Raw genomic sequence first — 20304 nt, forward strand, 5'->3', positions numbered from 1 at the left:
TCCATCTAGGAGCATGTAAGCCTGAATAACAACCCTTAATCCACAGAAAGGAGCCAATAGTAAAACTGAAGTGAATGATCCCTTCCTCTAATTTATCAAATACAGTCAGCCTGTCTACAATACTTGATTGGGAGAAATTGCATCAGTGTTTTTGGTCATGGGTAAAGCATCAGGGACTAGATGAGGCAAGTAAGGTAATTGCCTGGGGTGCAAAATTTAAGGGGAAATGAGGAAGGTGCCCCAAAACTCAGTGATCAGAATAAATAATATTTTAATGATATTTTTAAAACTTAAAATTACTGCAAAAACTTCATGATGAGGAAAATATGAACATTTTAAATAAAAACAAGATTGATATTACTGATTTTGTTGTTCTAGAGTGGCTCAGCATGGAACTGCCCAGTATACCCTGAAATAAGTGGAAGAGAAAGTTAAAGGGAGCCTATCGCTATCTTTGTAACTTCGGTGGTTCTATTTGGGTACGCTGAACACCTTCTGGAAGCAGAAATCTATCATGTGTTGTCCATGCTGTGAAAATTGTGCTTGGGAGCAACACATTGGAGCTGATGGTGGTAGTTGACTCACAGGGTGTAGTCCTGGTCTGCCACTCACAGTTGTGTGACCTTGGGCAAGTCATTTGACTTTTCTCATGTCACTTTCCTTTCTCAAGTCAATAAGGATGTTGGAGAAAAATAAACATTTTAAGATATTTCTGGAACCTGCCCATATCAACAAGAGACTTGGATGGATTAAAATGGATGATTTGGGTGTTGAATTGAGTATTTATTCAAGGTTAACCTGAATTATTAATTATTTTATTTATTCTCCAAATAACATTTCATTAGGTCACCTTTTACCTCCTTAATCTGAGTACCAGAGAGGCCCTGACTTCAATTCCAAGGGCTGGTGGTAAATTCTATTTCATTCCCTGCCAAGATTATATCTGTTTTGAGGATTCGTAAAAGACTTAAGAGTTTATTAATCCTCTGCTTTTAATTAACGTTTTGTTTGTTTTAGTTTTTTGTTTGTTTTTGAGACAGGGTCTTGCTTTTTTACCCAGGCTGGAGTGCAATGGCTCAATCACAGCTCACTGTTACCTCAAATTCCTGATCTCAAGGTATCCTCCTGCCTCAGCCTCCTAAGTGACTGGGACTACAGGTGCATACCATTATCCCAGCTTATTTGGGCTCTTAAAATGTGTGATCTTACATGACTCACTCCTTTCCAGCTAAACAGTCCATTCTTGTGGGGATCCAGATAGAACTAAAACTGGACAATGGGATCAGAGACATAGGTCATTGCTAGTCAATTTTGGAGTGAAGTCCATTAAAAAGAAGATTTATGAAGAAAGTGGTTTTGCATCACACAATCATCTCAGAGTTTTCTAATTGGCTATGTTAATCAGATTTTACCCTGATATTAGTAACTTGAAATTTCATTTAAATCCTTTGCCCAATAATTATTCCATCTTTTCCTTTATAGAATCTTGAACACTCATTTTTGTTTAAATGTTAGCCAATATCTTGAAAGTACTGTGCCCAGTTTTTTTTGTAATAATGGAGTATTTCATAAAGGAGTAATTATAAATCATAAATGACAGAAAGCAGAAATATTTTATTCTTTTTTATTTGAGCTAGGAAAATTTGAACTATCAGACCAAATAATCCCACTTAAGGCCTCTGTTGTACTGAAATCATAAAGAAAGTCTGATTGCATGGTATGTGTGAGAGAGAGAGAGATCACACATGGGTGTATAGAAATCTGAACTTAACTTTTCTCTTGCTTCTCCAGTGACAACTGGTCCCCATCTACCTGCTCTGTAAACCTTATTATCAGCAAAGAAGTATACAAAGCCTTCACTCTCCTCTGAAAAGCAAGTTAAGGTTACCCTGGGGCTGATAGTACATGTGGTGTTTGATTGTAAGCCCAGTGGGGAGAATTTAAATACTTAACCATTTAAGATAACTTAGATCAATTGTTATAAGGTGAGTGACTGATGGAAACAGAGAAGACTGACTGGACTCTTAACCCATTGCAGGGTGTAAATTAAAGGCTGTCTTTGGACATTTTAACTTAGTCCAGACATTGTACACAATTATTGTCTCAACAGGATAGAAGAATAAAAGGAGCTGGCTTCCTTTGCCACAGGTTTTTTCCTACCTTCCCTGACATCTCTGAGGGTGGGGAGGCGGGAGGCAGAGAAAAACAGAGAGACAGAGAGAGAGAGAGAGACAGAGACAGAGAGACAGACAGAGAGAGAGAGAGAGAGAGAGGAAGAGAGAGATGCATGTTACTTTATTAGTTTGGAGAATTAACCTGAAAAGGAATGTGAGTCACATGTTTGTTTAAAGCACCCCTATGTTAATTGATCAGAAATCTTCAGCTGGCAATAAAACATTACGAATTTAGAGGCAGAAAAATAAAGTTCCCTTTGTTACCAGAAAAATAAAGTTGTATCTGGGAAGGTGACAATAACAAAAACAAACAAAAAAAAGCTTTTCGGAAATGATGGTTTGATCATTCTCACCTAAGAGTTGTTGTTAAGATAAACAAAATTACAAGCCAAAGAGATGTTGACATTATCTTGTTATATTTTCAGCTTTTGGGGCTGCCTTCTTGGGCTGATGTTTAAAGGATTAGAATGAAGCTTAGCTTCTGTGTGTTTTTGAAACTTCCCACAGATCAGCCTCTGAGAAAAAATGCACTGGTGTATCATGTTTCTAACACTTAAAGATCTAATTGGGATATTGTTCTGTACATGCTGTTAGACACTGTAGTGACAAGAAGAGTCCTAGCCCACATTGGCCAGGAGCCAATACATACCTTCTCTGAACAAAGTGCAGGATAATTAAAGAGCAACTACCGAGAGAGCACCGCAGAGCCTGCACAAAAATAGCCATCAATAAAGTGCTGGAGAGCTAGCTCCTTGGGAACGTTGAGCGCTCCTTCCTACATTCACTTTGCTTTTCAAATACAGTTCCTCAGAGCTATTTTTTTCCTCACTTTTTGAGTATTTTATAAGTAATTCTAAATTTTTTAAAAAATTAAATATCTCCATCTATTATCTATGCAAAATTACCTGAAGAGCACCGTTAGGAGATTCAAAGTATATTTCATAAAATTTAAGGGAACCAAGGCATTTAGAAGCTTCATTTCAATTACAAATTGGTAACTAAGAACTAAATAAAATACACAGGGTATTTTTACGTCAGTCACAATTCCTATTCAAACAACCTATTTAAATGTGCACAGGCCTTTCAGGCAGAGCCACTCAAATGCCCTTGCATAGCAGGTTCTGCAAGTAAATCAGGAAGGCGTTAGGATTGTATAAAACCGCAACATGACCCCGGTAGGCTCGATTACCTTTCCAGCATAACCATTTAAAAAATTGTTTTTCCATTCTTTTTAAAAACAAAACAAAGCAAAACAATTTTGTACAAATCATGAAGCATTGAGAACCTCTGAGTAGCTGGTTCTTACAGTGACCCTAAAGGATTTACACCAGAACTTCCCAACACCACTAAAGGGAACAATGCATATAAATCCCTTCCGCAGTGATGGGGAAATGGGATCCTTAGAAAGCTCCTTCTCTATTCAATGAAACCTGCCAATTTTTTACTCTTAAAATACGATTCCATCCACAGGGCAACTTCAAAATGGTTTCTCCACATTTCTTTAGATCCTGTGTAAATCGAGCGCTGTTCGGCAGATACCCTGTATAAATCATCCATATTTTAGCCCCTCTCTTTTTATAGAATGCATTTGCAAGATCAATTTTTGATTCTGCAGAGCTCCCTTTACCAGCTTAAACTAAAGATGGCTTGCTTTTTTATGTTGGTTTGCCTTTTTCTAAGTAACCCTCAGAAAACACAATGATAGTCTAAGCTCAGCGCACAATTGTCTGGCAAGGTCAAATGGAGAGTTATAACAGACAGGCATCTATTTATTTATACATGTTGCTGTGTGCTGAGGAGTTAGCCTCAACACATTCAAGTTTTTAAATCATAGAACTTGCTTTCAAATCAACTTCCTCAGGACAGCTGAAGGATTCAAGTCAATAGATAGTCTGATTTTTTTTTAATTAAATCTCTATAGGGTCATTTAATGATATTGTTAGGATGCTTGATGCAGCCCCCAGGTAGAAGACTGTCTGCAAAGCATAAAGAATGAGCTGCTCTCCTTCTGCCACAGCCTGTGCTGATTTACAACCACTTTGTGTTTGATGTTGGACAGGATAATTTCATCAGTCTCCAACCCTTGTGATCACGTCCCAAAATGACTCGTCAGGTGAAGCCCCGGCAGAAGATTGCTTGTCACCTGTAGGAAGTAGCTGTCTGTTCTGAGTACTCTTTCCTCATAAATGTAATCATCTGTTAGTTATTCATTGAGCTATACCTCATGGGCTCGATGGAGTGGTGAGGGCAAGGGACCAACTCTTCACTGGGAAAATGCTTAGAAACAACGTTGATGCTTGTTTTGTTTTTCTTTCTTCTCTTTCTCATCTTTTTCTCACACAGGAGGAAGAAATATGCATCTGGGTTCATTTTTGAAGGTTACTATGGAAAACATCCATTTAAGTACATTTAAGAATTTTTTTTAATTAAAAAAATTTCACAGTTGAGGAAATGGACTTAAAGATGGTGGGTAATTTGCCAAAAGTCACATAGCTCGTCAGGTTTGCCTCCTTTTTTCATGAGGACTGTTGATGTTTTATTGAAACCCAATCAGTCTTCATGGTGTTCCTATGTGTGAAGCCTAAGCTCCAGGAATTCTCACTAACTTGTGAGGAAATGTTTACACCAATGGCTGGCTGAACTTTGTTGTTATGACTCATTTCCCATTGGTGAAGATACAATTTATTTATCCTGTTGGAATGGATGTGTCTATCTTATGCATATCCCAGATTTGTTTCTGAGAGGCACACAACACATTTGATTTCACAGTTTCACAGCTAGAGAGGAATTTGCCTCAGAATAAATTGTATCTTGAATCTCACCAAAATCTGATTTAGATAATATTTAGATAAGACTTTGTACTTTAGATTTTTTAGTTGATGCTGGAACAGGCAAAGACTTTTGGAGCTGTTTGGATAGAAGGAATGTATTTTGCATGTGAGAAGTACATAAATTTGGGGATATCAGGGGTGGAATGCTATAGACTGAATGTTTGTGTCCTCCCAAAATTCATATGTTGAAATCCTAGCCCCCAATCTGAGGATACTAGGAGGTAGGGCCTCTGGGAGGTACATCATAAGAATAGAGCCCTCATGAATAGTATTAATATTCTTATAAAAGAGACTCCAGAAAATTTCATGATCCCTTCTGCCATGTGAGGACTCAATGAGGTGACTTCTATCTATGAACTTGGAATCAGGCACTCACCAGACACTGAATCTGCTGGCACCTTGACCTTGGACTTTCCAGCCTCCAGAACTTTGGGAAATAAATTTCTGTTATTTATGAGCCACCCAGTCTTTGCTATTCTTTTGTAGCAGCCTAACTAGTCTAAGACAAAGCATTAAGAAAATAAAACCTATTATAGGTTTTGTTTTGCTTTTTAAATAATTTTTAATTGTTAATAAATATATGTAAATAATAATGGCTACAAAGCATTTAAGGTATGCTGGGTACGTATCTTAAGCATTTTATGTATATTATCCACTTAGCCTTCATTTATTCTCATGAGGTAAGTTCTAGTATCTTTATTTTACAGGCAAAGAAATAAACTTAGAGATGGTAATTTGCCAAATGTCAAATAGTTCATCATATCTGCATGATTTTCTTTATTTCTAACTAATTAGCAACAAATCATTACTTCCATCAGGTGACACAGTTGCCTCTCTTACACTTTTAAGCTTAATCTAGAATGAAATAATTTACACTATGTATTTAGGCATCATGGTTAATCTAATACAATTCTCAGCTAGCTACTTCATTCATTCATTCATTCATTCATTAATCTAACATCTATTAAGCATTTTCTGTGTGTCAGGCACTAGGGATACAGAGGTGAACAAATTAAATACAGCCCTTGCCCTTGGTAGAGTGGAGGACTCACCTGAATGTGCAAGTCATAATATAAATTATGCAAATGATTGTTTGATCATTGCCTATAACGGCCTCAAAGAAGAAATCAAGGGGCAATGAATGTGTTTAGTTAGCGTGGCTGAAGCAAATCTCCAGAGGTTGGGTCTCCTAAGTTGGGCCATAGAGGATGTCTGTCTCTCCAAATGACACAGGGCCTCTCAGGGACCCAGCATGCAGCAGATATATTCACCCAACAGATTCATTGTCCCAAATCACTGCACAATTTCTCTTCTCCCTATCTTAGAATGATTTGGCAGAGAGGCTTCTGGGACCTCAACAGTGTAGTTGCCTTGGTATCTTAGTAAGGGAGAAGAGCAGAACTTGAGAGGGACAGTGAGCTTAGGGTTGTGCTCAGCAATCCCAACCTGGATGTTGAGGGTGGGTGGACATGAACTCAAGCTTTACTTGGATCAGTCAGTCTTTTTATCTTAGGGGTGGTAAATGGGACACAGGTACAGGAGATTCAGAGCAGTGGCCATGCTTGAAGTTAGGATTCTTCGTAGGTTTGAAGCAAGATATTAAATAGTCTGGTAGGTCCCCATAAGTTCTCATCCAGTTGATTCAGGGTCCTGAGAAGCATTCTAGGTCGAGGCACAGTCCCAGGAGCAGATCTGCAGAGTATTCAAGATATAGTCGGAATCTTATTAGTTGTCTTGAGGTGGATTAGATCAGGGCCTGGGAAGGGGCTAAGCCTGCAGTTTAGAAGCTGCAGTGAGAAGACCTAGGCATGTCACGTTCCAGAGCTATTATCTATTCCCGTGCTTAAAATAAACTGTGCCAATGCATGTAGGTTGATCCTTCTGCCCTGATGTGCTTGACCAGAGCATTCTTTCCATCCCTAGTTTTGTATTAATAATTGAATTCCCAGAGCACAAATTTGCTTTCCAGATATCACCAAATACGTCTTCATCAAGGACCCCAGTACTGCAGGCCCTTTGTTGGCACTTTGCCCAAACTCATCTACAAAAATTAAAAGGCGTCTGCGCCTCATCATTGAGGTATGTTGATATTCTCTGGAGGAAGAAAAGACTTTTCTGCATAAAGCAATATAAGGCAAGGTATTAGTAGGTTTTCTGCTGCTATAATAGAATACCAGTTTTATTTGGCTCATGGTGCTGGAGGCTTGGGAAGTCCAAGAGCGTGGCATCAGCATCTGACAGGGCCATCCCATGGAGGAAGGGAAAGCAGGCACATGAGACAGGGAAAATGGGCCTGAATTCCCAAGATATCTAACCCATTCCCTCCACAGTGGCATTAGCCCACTTATGAGGGCAGAGCCCTCAATACCTAATCACCTCTTGAAAGTCCCACCTCTTCATTGTCATAATGGCAATTAAATTTCAACATGAATTTTGGAGGGGACATTCAAACTGTAGCAGGTAATAAATGCAGTTAATAACTTTAATGAAGTAAAAGTGACATGTAACTTATTAGCCAGGGTTCTCCAGAATCAACAGGGCGTGTGTATGTGCATGCCTGTGTGTGTGTGTGAGAGAGAGAGAGAGAGAGAGGTTTATATTAAGAAATTTGCTCATTTGCTCACAGAATTGTAGGGGCTTGAAAGTCCTATAGGTAACCTATAGTTTACTCCAGTTCATGTAACTCATACTTCCCAAATTCCCATTTCCTTTTTTTTTTTTTTCTTGTTAAAACATGTCCTTTTTTTTTTTTTTTGCAAGAAAGGATCTTTCTCCCAGGCAGGAGACTTAACAAATAGCAAAGCAATGACATTTAGACATAGTAGGTTTTCAATAATTTTTGTTAATATATAATAAATGCACATATTTTTGGAATACATGTGATAATTTGATACATTCACATAAAGCATAAAGATCAAATCAGGGTAATAGGGATATCCATTATCTTAAATATTTATCTCAATAATATTTAATTTAAAAATGAATGAATGGATGAATGAAACAAAAGATCCACCTTCTCTTAAGTATAATACAGAGCAGGAATTGGAAGGCTGATGTTCTGTTCTGTAATACACAGACTGAATAAATAGAAAGTCCCTCTGTTATGGAAGTCTCATGAATGTGAGAATAAATGTATCTTTCTGCCAGCTAGGATAGGGCTATTATCCAGACTATGCCTTCCTGGCAGAGCCTATTCAACATCTACATAGAGTCATTGGTGTTCAAAAGAAAAGGGATTGACCCTTTAAAAAGTACACCATAAAAAATAGACTGGTTGGCTATGGAGCTGCCTGCAAAAGGCTACAATTATAGTGCTGGATAAATAATACCTTATACTATAGGGGTGGGGGTGAGGGTAAGGGCAGACAATGGGGAGAGGACAAACAATGGAAGAAGCAAGAAAAAAGTCTTGTTTTATAAACCAGGATAGCAAAATGGAAGGTGAAGACAAGAAGGGACATGGCACTCCTTCCCAAAAGGTCAATTTACTAAAAAAAAAATGTATATAGAATTGGTAGAGCTATAGGAAAATCTTTTTATATTAAAACAATTATACCTATATTATCATAGAATATAATATTTATATAAATTGTTGAGCAAAATATTAGTTTTCTAGAAAATTGTGACTGTGATGAATGTTGTTCCAAGGTACTAAAAAGCTACTGGTTGAGTGCTGCGTGAAGTGGTATCTCATCCAAGCCCCATAAGGAATTTATGAGGTGGAAATTCTTATTGTCTTTTTGAGAATGAGGCAGCCAAGGCACAGGACAGTTCATTAACTTGCCCCTGCTTAGGTAGCTGGTAAGTGGAGGGCCCAGCCCAGACTTTCTAATCCAAAGCCCAGGCTCTTAACAACCTCCTTATCCTAGTCCTCATTCCCAGACCGCGGTTGCCCCATTCTAATCTTCCACCATCAAGGGTGCTCTACTAGAAGAGATGGAAGAGAATCTAAATTTGATCACCTCACCAGAATCTTAATGACTCCACTAATTGGAGCTGATTAGTCAGGAAATGTTAGGAGTCAGACACAAGTAAGCCACTGGGGAAAGAGATGGCTTTGTTTGGTTTTCCTTTCTAAGCTTGTAGAAGAAAACCTAAACACATGTAAAAAGGAACTGACAATTTCAAGATTGATGTGCTTTTTCTTGTTAAGGCTAAATATCAAAAACTTTAAAAATAACTAAAAAGCAAACAGCAATAACCTTTTAAGTGCTGTGATTCTGAAATATGAGTAGAAACCAGGGTTTGTTTGTTTGTTTGTTTTTCCTAAGTAAGGGAGTTATGATATAATTGCAAAATATAATGTAAGAGTAATGAGAAAAAGAACCTTTTTGACTTGCCCACTCCTGCACCTCCAAGACCTGGAGCAATGATAGGTACATAGTAGTTGTTCAATAAATATTTGTTAAATGAATGAATGGTAATAAAATTAGGAATTAAATCATTGAAATGGTGCACTCTGGCCTGTGCATGATGTTTTGTTTCTTCTGAATATTACTAGTATGGTATTTGTTGTTCAAGAAATGGACAGTTATTTAAGTCATTTATTTAAAAGTTGTTATTTTATTTTTAAGAGACAGGGTCTTGCTTTGTTGCCAGGCTCTGGAGTGCAGTGGCATGATCATAGCTCACTGCAGCCTTGAAATCCTGGGCTCGAGCAATCCTTCCATGTAGCTGAGACTATGGCACGTGCGACTGTGCCTACCTTAAAAGTATACTTTTAAATACTTGGCCTTACTTGATGGCTGTTACCTGATAATGACCTTACAAACCTATGGGCAAGAAAGAGCCTTAGGTGATTGACTTTGGCAAATTTAACCTATTTCAGTGAAAGAGCCACACTATACAGAACAAAAGTCCCAAATTTAACACATCTTCTCCAGTGTGGCATATTATTTAAAAGGTAAAAATTATATCCTCTTAATTTGCATTTATTCAAATATTAATAAAGTTGAACATGTTACCATATGTGCACTAGCTTTGTTTTTTCTTTTGTTCTTTAATTTTCCTAGATTACCTGTCAGGGGCTTGGTGTTCTTATCAATGTGTATGAGCTCTTTAATATTTTTTGTGCAATGTTTTTTGTATATATACTTCCCCAATCTACTGCTTGCCTTTAGAGCAATGTCTTTTAAAACAGAAAATTCTCAAAATGACAGTATCAAATCTACAAGAGAGGCAAAGAGTACCATAAGGAATATGTAGAATATTAGCAATTCCAAGATAAAATTTTCTTAACAATTTTTTTTACTTACCTAAATTCCCAAAGTCATTTGCTATAGTAATTCGTCAGTCACAATTGCAGAATAAATCACAACCGTGATACATTCTGCTGTAATGAAAATGGTAGTGACTGCTTATTACAAAAGAAGGTGTGTTTTAGAACAAATTTAGTCATTGGCATACATCTAAATATTTTGGAATTTCTCTAATATTCATGTCATTAGAACAAAGGAAGCTCAGTTTACTTGTATAAAATGGTAACCTGCTCTTAAATGGAATTGGATTGCTAATATGCTTAAGGAATCTGTAAAGTGATTTGGGGCGCAAGGCAGCCCATTAGCATGCCACCCCTCATAGACCAAATGCCTTTCATTTAAACTGAGGCAGTGACCCCTCCCAAGAGAGCAATGGCACTTTCTCCAATTCATTAATCTCATAGGATTTGGTGGGCAGCTTCTAATATACAACCATGTCCTTCCCAAACAATGAGTGCAAACTTTATAGAAACTTAACCATGTGGATTTTATTTCCCTGGTCTTAACTGCAGCAGCACTGAGGTGAAGAACAGCAGGATAAAAGAAAATCCTGTGTCCAGCTCAGTGTATCAACGTCAGGAAAGAGGACAGCAAAGGTAAACTGGGAAAGGCAACAGGCCTGTACATCAGACCAAGGGCTTCATTCACGCACTTCATGTGGTGAGGTCATTCTGTCGCAGCAGGCAGGTGACTTTTCAGTCTCTGACTGATGACACTATGGAATGAGTCTCTGAATGATTATGGAAAGAGTGATGTATGTTTCACATTTAAGGCCAACTCCTAGATCACACCTCCACATCAACAGCTGGTTGTTAAGCGCCTTGTATATACAAGGTGCTGAGTCATCAAAGTGTAAAGAAAGACTAACTGGAGTCATGGCATAGAATTACCTCAGGATGTTGCAGACTATAAAACTTACTGGAATTTTTTTTCCATATGGACCCAAATATGCCTTTGTGTGATTTGATGTTTTTCACTTTCTAGTATGAGAACACAAAGTAAATTACTTTCAATTACTGTGTTCTGAAGCATTAAAAATTGGTACTTCTGTCACCAAAGACAGCAATAAAACTGGGGGAGAATGGCACAGGCATAAATAATTTCCACTTATTTATGTTCATTAGAAATTGCCAAGTAGATTCATTTACTCAAAAAGTATCCCCAAGTTGGGAGGTGTCATGTTCCACTAAGAGGAAATGTTTCTTATGACCAAATTAAAACACACAACTCTGGGAAAAAAGGTTTATTTTAGATGTTGTGATAACTGAGTCCCAGCCATAATGCTCCAAGTGGGCACCAGTAATGAGGGTTTCCTTTAATAAGGTTGTTTTTCTTTAACAAAACCGTATTAAATGAAATAGAAAGAAAAAGTAATGTTTGTGTCAATGAAACAGGCTTTTATGGCATCACAGCCAATGAAGATGAGCACAGACAAAGTAGAGGGGCTGGCATCAGGGAGCATCTAAGTGCAGCCCTAGAAGGCAGAGCTTTGGCACAAGCCACATTGAGTACTCCAGAATTGCCTTCTGTACTCGTGGCAAAGATAACCTACCTCTTCCCACTCCTTTTGGAAAGCTTGTGGCTCCTCTGAAGCATGGCAAGTGTCCCAGCCTTCCCTGGATGAAGACAGGTTGGTCCACTGGGAAATGGCTGCTGCTGATAATGCAGGTATGAACCTCTGCAAGACAGAGAAAAGACAGTCTTTGCAAAATAGACCAAATGTTAAGAGTTCATGGGAAAACACTTAAAATAAAACGATGATCCCTTTCTAAACAATTATAACTTACATGCAGAGAAGAAAGTAACTTGGACTCTCCTTCCATCTACCACAAAAGGAGATGTAGGGCCTTCTTTACTCTTTAATAAAGCACCATTGTTTTTTCATGATTTTGCTTTATAGGGCTTAAATTAAAGGGAAACTACACTATGGAGAGGCAACTCTTTTCTTTTAAAGCTTTTATAGCACCTATACTGGCAAACTCCCTTGTGGGTCAGTGCTTGTTCTGAGATGACTTTTTTTTAAACTAAAAATGTTTCAAATCATTATCATGAAAAAACAACTACAGGGCAAGAAGTAAACTACTGGCTGGGCTTGATGGCTCACACTTGTAATCCCAGCACTTTGGAAGGCTAAGGCAGGTGGATCGCCTGAGGTCGGAGTTTGAGACCAGCCTGGCCAACATGGTGAAACCTCGTCTCTACTAAAAATACAAAAAATTAGCCGGGCATGCTGGCGGTTGCCTGTAATCTCAGCTACTCAGGAGGCTGAGGCAGGAGAATCGCTTGAACCCCAGAAGCGGAGGGTGCAGTGAGCCGAGATCTCACCATTGCACTCCAGCCTGGGCAACAAGAGCAAAATTCCGTCTCAAAAAAAAAAAAAAAAGAAGTAAACTACCATAATGCCATATAATTTTACATAAAGAATATCCCAGAAATCTTAGTGCAATCCCCTAAGACAATCAATACATGTCTTGAATTAACTTCTCTTTTAAGCGCCCAGAACATGCTAGATATGTACCATCCTTGGGCAAAGAGAGAACATGATCACTCAAATTCTCTTGCATCATGCTGGAAGTTGGCCTATCCCCAAAGCTTGAAGGTCTGGTAGGCCCTGTGGTTCTACTGACTCTGGAATAGAGAAACTTTTAAGTCAAATGTTGCCTTCTTTGGTAAGGATTGTAACCTGGTATTTTCAGTTATTTCATTAAGTTTACCACATAATTATAATTGAAGAAAACATAGAGTTCATTTTTAACCCATTATTACAAAATTCTTCACTTCAAAAGTTGTTATTAGAAAAGAAAAATTAGCCTTTTAACAAAAACGAACTTTGAAAAGCATTATCGACATATAGAACAGACACATGACTTTTAAACTTACTTTGTTATATAGGAAAGACAAATGAGACCTTAATCTTTTAAGAAATGCCTCTGAGTATCTCCATCTTCATTTCCATGAAATTTCATAAGGACAGCAGTAATAATATAATGTTGGCTCTGAGCCACTGTTTCAGCAATGTGTGAGCTGTTTATTTTTTCTCTTTGTTTTTTTTTTTTGGTGACAAGAAGTGTATTAAATGCAAAAAATAATCATATTAATCAATTTTTTAGCTGCATAAAAATGTGAGTTCATTAGAATTAGGGTTTTTTTTGTTTTTTGTTTTTTTGGTATACAGGCTATTTATTAACAGACAAGGCCTACAGACTTATTTCTTCTTAGTCACACCAACATGGCCACGGCAGCCAGTGGTCTTGGTGTGCTGGCCTTGGACACAAAGGCCCCAGAAGTGGCGCAGCCCTTTATGAACCCGAATCTTCTTCAGTCGCTCCAAGTCCTCATGGAGCTTGTTGTCCAGACCATTGGCTAGGACCTGGCTATATTTTCCATCCTTTACATCCTTCTGTCTGTTCAAGGACCAGTCTGGGATCTTGAACTGGCATGGATTCTGCAAAATGGTGATCACACGTTCCACCATATCCTCAGTGAGTTCTCCTGCCCTCTTGGTGAAGTCAATGTCTGCTTTCCTCAACACCACATGAGCGTATCTTCAACTCACATCTTTAATGGCAGTGATGGCAAAGGCTATTTTCCAGTGCCCATCGATGTTGGTATCAAGTACTCACAAAATATGCTGGAACTTTTCAGGGATCACTGGAGACATGGTGGCAGCACAAGCAGAGGCAGGCAGGCCTCCTGTGGAAGACAGGATTAGTTTATCCCAAACCGTATGTACTAATCAGAGTAAGATTTAGTCCAAATGTGGGTGACAAGTACTAAGTTTCTGTAAACACAAGCTGTAGGAGTATCAAGCAGAAACTCAAGGAAAGCCTCCTTTAGATGGTGAAGATTATACTAAGATTTAAGTGATGAAAAGGAGTTAGCCAAAAGAACTAGGAAACAAAAAGTTCTAGGCAAAGGGAATAGCATGTTCCAGAGTTCAGAAGTGAGAGTTAGCACAGCTTATTAGGAGATTTGAAGCTACAGATCCTGGGAGAATGGTAAAGAAAAGGCTGTAGGAATAAAGAGCTCAAAATGTAGACTTCATCCCAAGGATAACCACTAAGGGGCTTTAAGGATGGGATTGTCAAGATTAGATTTGCATTTATTAAGATATTTTTGTAACTGTCCAGAGGATGGAATATCATGAAACATTTGGAAAAACCAGTCAGGGAAAAATATACAAGGTATTTGATTTAAAGTGTAGGTTAATTTGAAAGATAAAAATTACAAAATGTGGACAAAGTCAAGATTCTTCCTGGGTTCACTATCATACTCAGAAGTTGAACTCTATTTACCAGAAAATAAAGAAATGAAAGGTTACAAACATAGAGAAACATGATTGCTGTATTGTTACTGTTACTGTTGTTGTTGTATGTTGTTGTTTACATCAGTCTTGCAGTGACTACATTTTTTGCCAATTATTTATGGCAACATGAGAAATCAGTTAGTATAGTTTAAAATTACTATTCTTTTTACTAACCTCACAATCTATAAGTCAGGAATTAGAGCAAGGTTCAGTTGGGAGATTCTACTGCCTCATGTGGCAACAGCTGGGGTCACTTGATGATACTGACTTGGTAATTAGTCTGCCTGGAGGGTCCAAAAAGGCTTCAGTCACCAGTTTGGTGTCTTGGCTGGAAGGCAGCATTCAGCTGGGCCACTGGATCTCTCCATATAGTTTCAGGAACTGCTCACGTGGCCTCACCAGCAGGGTGTACAGACTTCTTACATGATGGCTCAGGGCTCTGGTAGCAAGTACACTCTTTTCATTTTGAACATAATTCCTTTAACAACTTTATGGGATACTTTACATCAAATTATATTCCATTCCAAAAGCCTTTCAAAGTAAGTCCTTCTCTATCTAGGGCTTCCTGAGAGGCTGCTGTGAGACAATGGCTTTCACACAGGGGTCCCCAACCCCCGGGCCATGGACCAGTACCAGTCCATGGTCTGTTAGGAACCTGACCACACAGCAGGTGGTGAGCAGGCAAGCGAGCATTACCACCTGAGCTCCACCTCCTGTCAGATCAGCACTAGATTCTCATAGGAGCACTAACCCAACTGTGAACTGCACATGTGAGGGATCTAGGTTGCACACTCCTTAGGAGAATCTAACTAATGCCTGGTGATCTGAGGTGGAACAGTTTCATCCTCTCATCCCCAAACCATCTCCCTCTGGCATGCCCCATCCATGGAAAAATTGTCTTCCATGAAATCGGTCTGGTGCCAAAAAGGCTGGGGACAACTGCTCTACAATTTTTAGAAGCCTCTTTAATCAAAAAAGGCTTAAAGGCACATCCTTAATATCTTTAGAAGGTCTTTTGTCTAGAGAAAAGTGTCTAGAAATCTTATCTTTCTAAGGTCTTTACAAAGTTTCATAATCTCATGCTTGACTTCAACTTTACCCTGAAACAACATTTTACTGCCCTAGATTCAATCCTTGCCTTAAGGCCATTTCTTACTTTGAGAATCTTTTGCTGCCTCAAGAAACTATCTTGGTCTTACTACATTTCCTCTAACTTCTGCTAGTTCCTTTGATAGTTCATTTTTATCTTCTCATATTTTATTATAGGGGGTGAAAAGAAGCCAGTTGGAACTTTCTATATCTTGCTTGGAAATCTCCCCAACCAGGTGCATAAACACATTAGGCATTAGGCATTCTTTCTGTTTTTTATGTGACCACAGGTGGCAGGTAGCCAAACCTTCCACCACTGCATAACAGAAATTCAGCCTCTAACACTATTTTCCTCACTGTCTTTCCAGCCTTCACTAATGGTTTTCTTGAGGCCTCTACGGCTTTTAGTAACAGCTTCCTCGATTCTCTCCAGGTTCTGACTGCCACCCAGTTCTAAAACCAGTGCTCCACATTTCAGAATTTTGTTACAGAAACACCTAACTTCTAGGTAATAATTGTGAAAATAGATTAGATAGAGATGAGAATGGAGATCAAGACCTGTTATATTTTATGTAACAATAAGAGTGTTGAAATAAACCCAAGGTACATATCATAAGCCATGGAATACTACATATTTTATAACTAATAGTTATGTAGTATTTCTAAGTGTAGGGTGCTATTCTAAGTACTTTTCATATAGAAACTAAATTAGTTCTCATTACAATAGTTGGTGCTATTGGTCTTTCCAATTTACAAATAAATAGCTGCGGGAGACATAGTTTACGTAACCTGTGTAAAGTCACAGTGGTGGTAAATAGCAGAGCTGGATTCAGACCCATGCTGTCTGGTTCCAGACTTCATGCTCTTAACCACTACCCTATAGTGATTCATGAAATGGCTGTATTGATTGATCATTCCACAACATGAAAAGACATTAACAGTGTGTTAAGTGAATAGTGGAAATTACAAGATACTACTTCTGTAGTTTGGCATGATACGCACTAAAGTGTTAAAAGTGCTTTGCATTAGTCCACTCTCACACGGCTATGAAGAACAGCCCAAGACTGGGTAATTTATAACGGAAAAAGGTTTCATTGACTCAACAGTTCCACGTTGCTAGGGAGGCCTCAGGAAACTTACCATCATGGTGGAAAGGAAAGCAACACATCTTTCTTCATAAGGCAGCAGAAGAGAAAAGTGCAGAGCAAACGGGGAAGAGCCTCTTATAAAACCATCAGATCTTATGAGAACTCACCCACTATCATGAGAACAGCATGGGGGAACCGCCCCCATTATCCAAACACCTCCCATGAGGTCCCTCCCCCAGCACATGGGATTACAATTCAAGATGAGATTTGGGGAAGAACACAGAGCCAGACTATATCATACTTATTTCCAAGTGTTGGGGTAATGGATGATTTCTACTTTTTCTATTTTGTATTGTTGACTACTTTTTAAAGAATGAGCATGTGATACTTTTATAATCAGATTAAACAATAAGGCTATTTTCATTTTGGAAAAAAATTAAAAATTGGTTTTTGTAGTAACCTGGGGTAAAAGGATGAGGGTCTGTGATGAGACAGTGGCTGTGGAGAGAGAGAGAGAGAGAGAAAGAAGGGGACACATAGGAAAAATATTAAGGAGATAGATTATGTAGGAGTTGATTTCCTGGATTAGCAGAGGAAGGGTTGGAGGGGCAGAACATATCTGGGTAAGCAAATAAGTAGAGAGGACTTCATATTTGGGAACTTGAGCAATAAAGCAATGCTGATATTATTTGTAACCTGGATTCTATTCCATCTCATCTTGTCTTCTTAGAGACATTTGATATCTATGATTCCACTATAATTGCCCTTGTTAAAGACACCAATGGCCTCCCAACCACTGGTTCCAATGCAGTTTTAGTCCATAGTTTGTCATCTCAATAAAAGCAATTGACACTGCTTGTCATTCTCTGTTTCTGCAAAGTTTCTTTTCCTTGGATCTCTTCCTAACACTCCGACAACTTCTACTCCTTGTTTTCTCACCTTATCCCTTAATTGTGCTGTCATAGGAGCTAATCTATCAGAGACACACATCCTGGTCAAGCAATCCATTCACATGTCTTCTTCCCTCAGTGATCCTCAAATGTTTATTTCTTGCTCCAATGTTTGTGTCCAACAGCCCACTAGAAAGTCCCACTGGAAGTTCCACTGGCTTCCAAAATTCTTAACTTTCAGTGTGAAGATGGGAAATTTTTTTTAATTAAAAAATTATTTCCTATTCCTTAAGTCAGCAAAATGGCATGATCATTCATTTAGTCATTAGGTATTGAAACCTGGGAATTGCCCTAGACTTCCTCTTGTTCATCACTTAGCCCATCATCCCATTCAATTATTAAATCCTATGGATTTCATCTCCTGGCTACATCATTTTCATAGATTCTTGCCTCTCTGTCTCAACGGCCACCACATTTCTTCATTCTTTACATGGATTATTGCAATATTCTCACTCAGCCCTGCTTTCTTTTAATCCTCTTTGTGAATGCATCCTGATGCACAAATTCGAACACAGGTCTCCACCACCTCTCAAGGTGAAAAACAATGCCTTTTTCCTCTCTGCATTACTAGCACTTAGCACAGTGCCAAGCATGTGGTTGGGACATCATGAAAGTGAAGAATAAATGAATAGGAGTTGAGATCATTTTTGTAATAAGAATTGGAAGTCAGATGCTCCGGTATTTGAATTTTAGTTACAGCCAATGTTGTGTAAGTGACACTGCACATTTCATGCCTCTGCTGCCACCAACTAGCAAACCAGCTAAATAAGTAAATGATTAACAGCAAAATCTTTATTTCATAATTGTGTAATTATTAAAGCAATGGTACTACTATAAGGATCAAATCCACCATATCTGTAGGATACTGTAAATATGTATTCAGTATGATCATTTTAACTTACATGTGGTAAGTATATTTTTAAAATATTGCTTTCTATTGCTTTAAAAAAACAGTAGTTTTTATAATTAAAAAAACTGCAAATTTCAGTATGAAAAACATTTTTTTTTTGAAAATCGAAAGCAAATTTCAATTTCAAAACAACCAGTGCATGGGAATCAACCTGCCATTTCAGAAGCTGTGGTAAACGGACATTCTGGGGCTGAAACAGGCAAGGCCACAGCTGCTGACCTCTAAGGCGGGATTGCTACTCTGACTGCACCTGCTGAACTATGCTTGAAAAAGACAGACTTGCATCTTAACCTCCTTTTTCTTTGCCTGGGCTGTTGTAGTTACAACATATTTTCAGTGCATCTATATTTTAAATGTGTACCCTTGGATCTTATTATGCCCTATTCTTCTCTTGGTTATGATTGCATTATCTATTTAATCTTACTGCATTGTGTGGATTTCTATATCTCACCTCAAAGTCTTTTAGAAGTGAATCTGAATACAAATAAATAAATCAACAAAATAAAAATAATTCCAGACATATATTTATTATGACATTTAGAAACAAAAGATGAGCTAGAGAACTGTATTCTTATTTATTTTCTTTCTTTTGTGATTACTGCAGTTAGAAACGATCATCTCCAAGTGGGCGAAGGATATGAACAGACACGTCTCAAAAGAAGACATTTATGCAGCCAAAAGACACATGAAAAAATGCTCATCATCACTGGCCATCAGAGAAATGCAAACCAAAACCACAATGAGATACCATCTCACACCAGTTAGAATGGTGATCATTAAAAAGTCAGGAAACAACAGGTGCTGGAGAGGATGTGGAGAAATAGGAACACTTTTACACTGTTGGTGGAACTGTAAACTAGTTCAACCATTGTGGAAGACAGTGTGGCGATTCCTCAGGGATCTAGAACTAGAAATACCATTTGACCCAGCCATCCCGTTACTGGGTATATACCCAAAGGATTATAAATCATGCTGCTATAAAGACACATGCACACGTATATTTATTGCAGCACTATTCACAATAGCAAAGACTTGGAACCAACCCAAATGTCCAACAATGATAGACTGGATTAAGAAAATGTGGCACATATACACCATGGAATACTATGCAGCCATAAAAAATGATGAGTTCATGTCCTTTGTAGGGACATGGATGAAGGTGGAAACCATTATTCTCAGCAAACTATCGCAAGGACAAAAAACCAAGCACTGCATGTTCTCACTCATAGGTGGGAATTGAACAATGAGAACACATGGACACAGGAAGGGGAACATCACACTCTGGGGACTGTTGTGGGGAGGGGGGAGGGATAGCATTGGGAGATATACTTAATGCTAGATGACGAGTTAGTGGGTGCAGTGCACCAGCATGGCACATGTATACATATGCAACTAACCTGCACGTTGTGCACATGTACCCTAAAACTTAAAGTATAAAAAAAAAAGAAACGATCATCTCCAAATCAAAATAAGGAGCATAACCCAGTGAGTGCTACCCCAGGAAATGTAGTATTTAGCTTTTAGTTATTGGGCATGCACTGTGACTATCCAGTTTGGGCTAGGATGGATTTGGAGTTTGATTCCCAAGTTTTTAAGTGGTGGCCAGAGGGGAAACATGTCCAAAAGCAAAGGAAAAAAGTGGGGGAAAAATCATGCTGTTGATTTATGTACCTGATGTCAAAGGAAGAGTAGAGAACT

The 20304-nt window shown here is 38.4% G+C and overlaps 1 pseudogene; it reads right to left on the minus strand.

Moving 5' to 3' along the window:
* Positions 1–12303: 12303 nt before the first annotated feature.
* LOC100972421 (small ribosomal subunit protein uS13-like) lies at positions 12304–13924 on the minus strand (annotated as a pseudogene).
* Between the last annotated feature and the right edge of the window lie 6380 nt (positions 13925–20304).

The sequence above is a fragment of the Pan paniscus genome, chromosome 6 (assembly GCF_029289425.2).
Source record: "Pan paniscus chromosome 6, NHGRI_mPanPan1-v2.0_pri, whole genome shotgun sequence".
Lineage (NCBI taxonomy): Eukaryota > Metazoa > Chordata > Mammalia > Primates > Hominidae > Pan > Pan paniscus.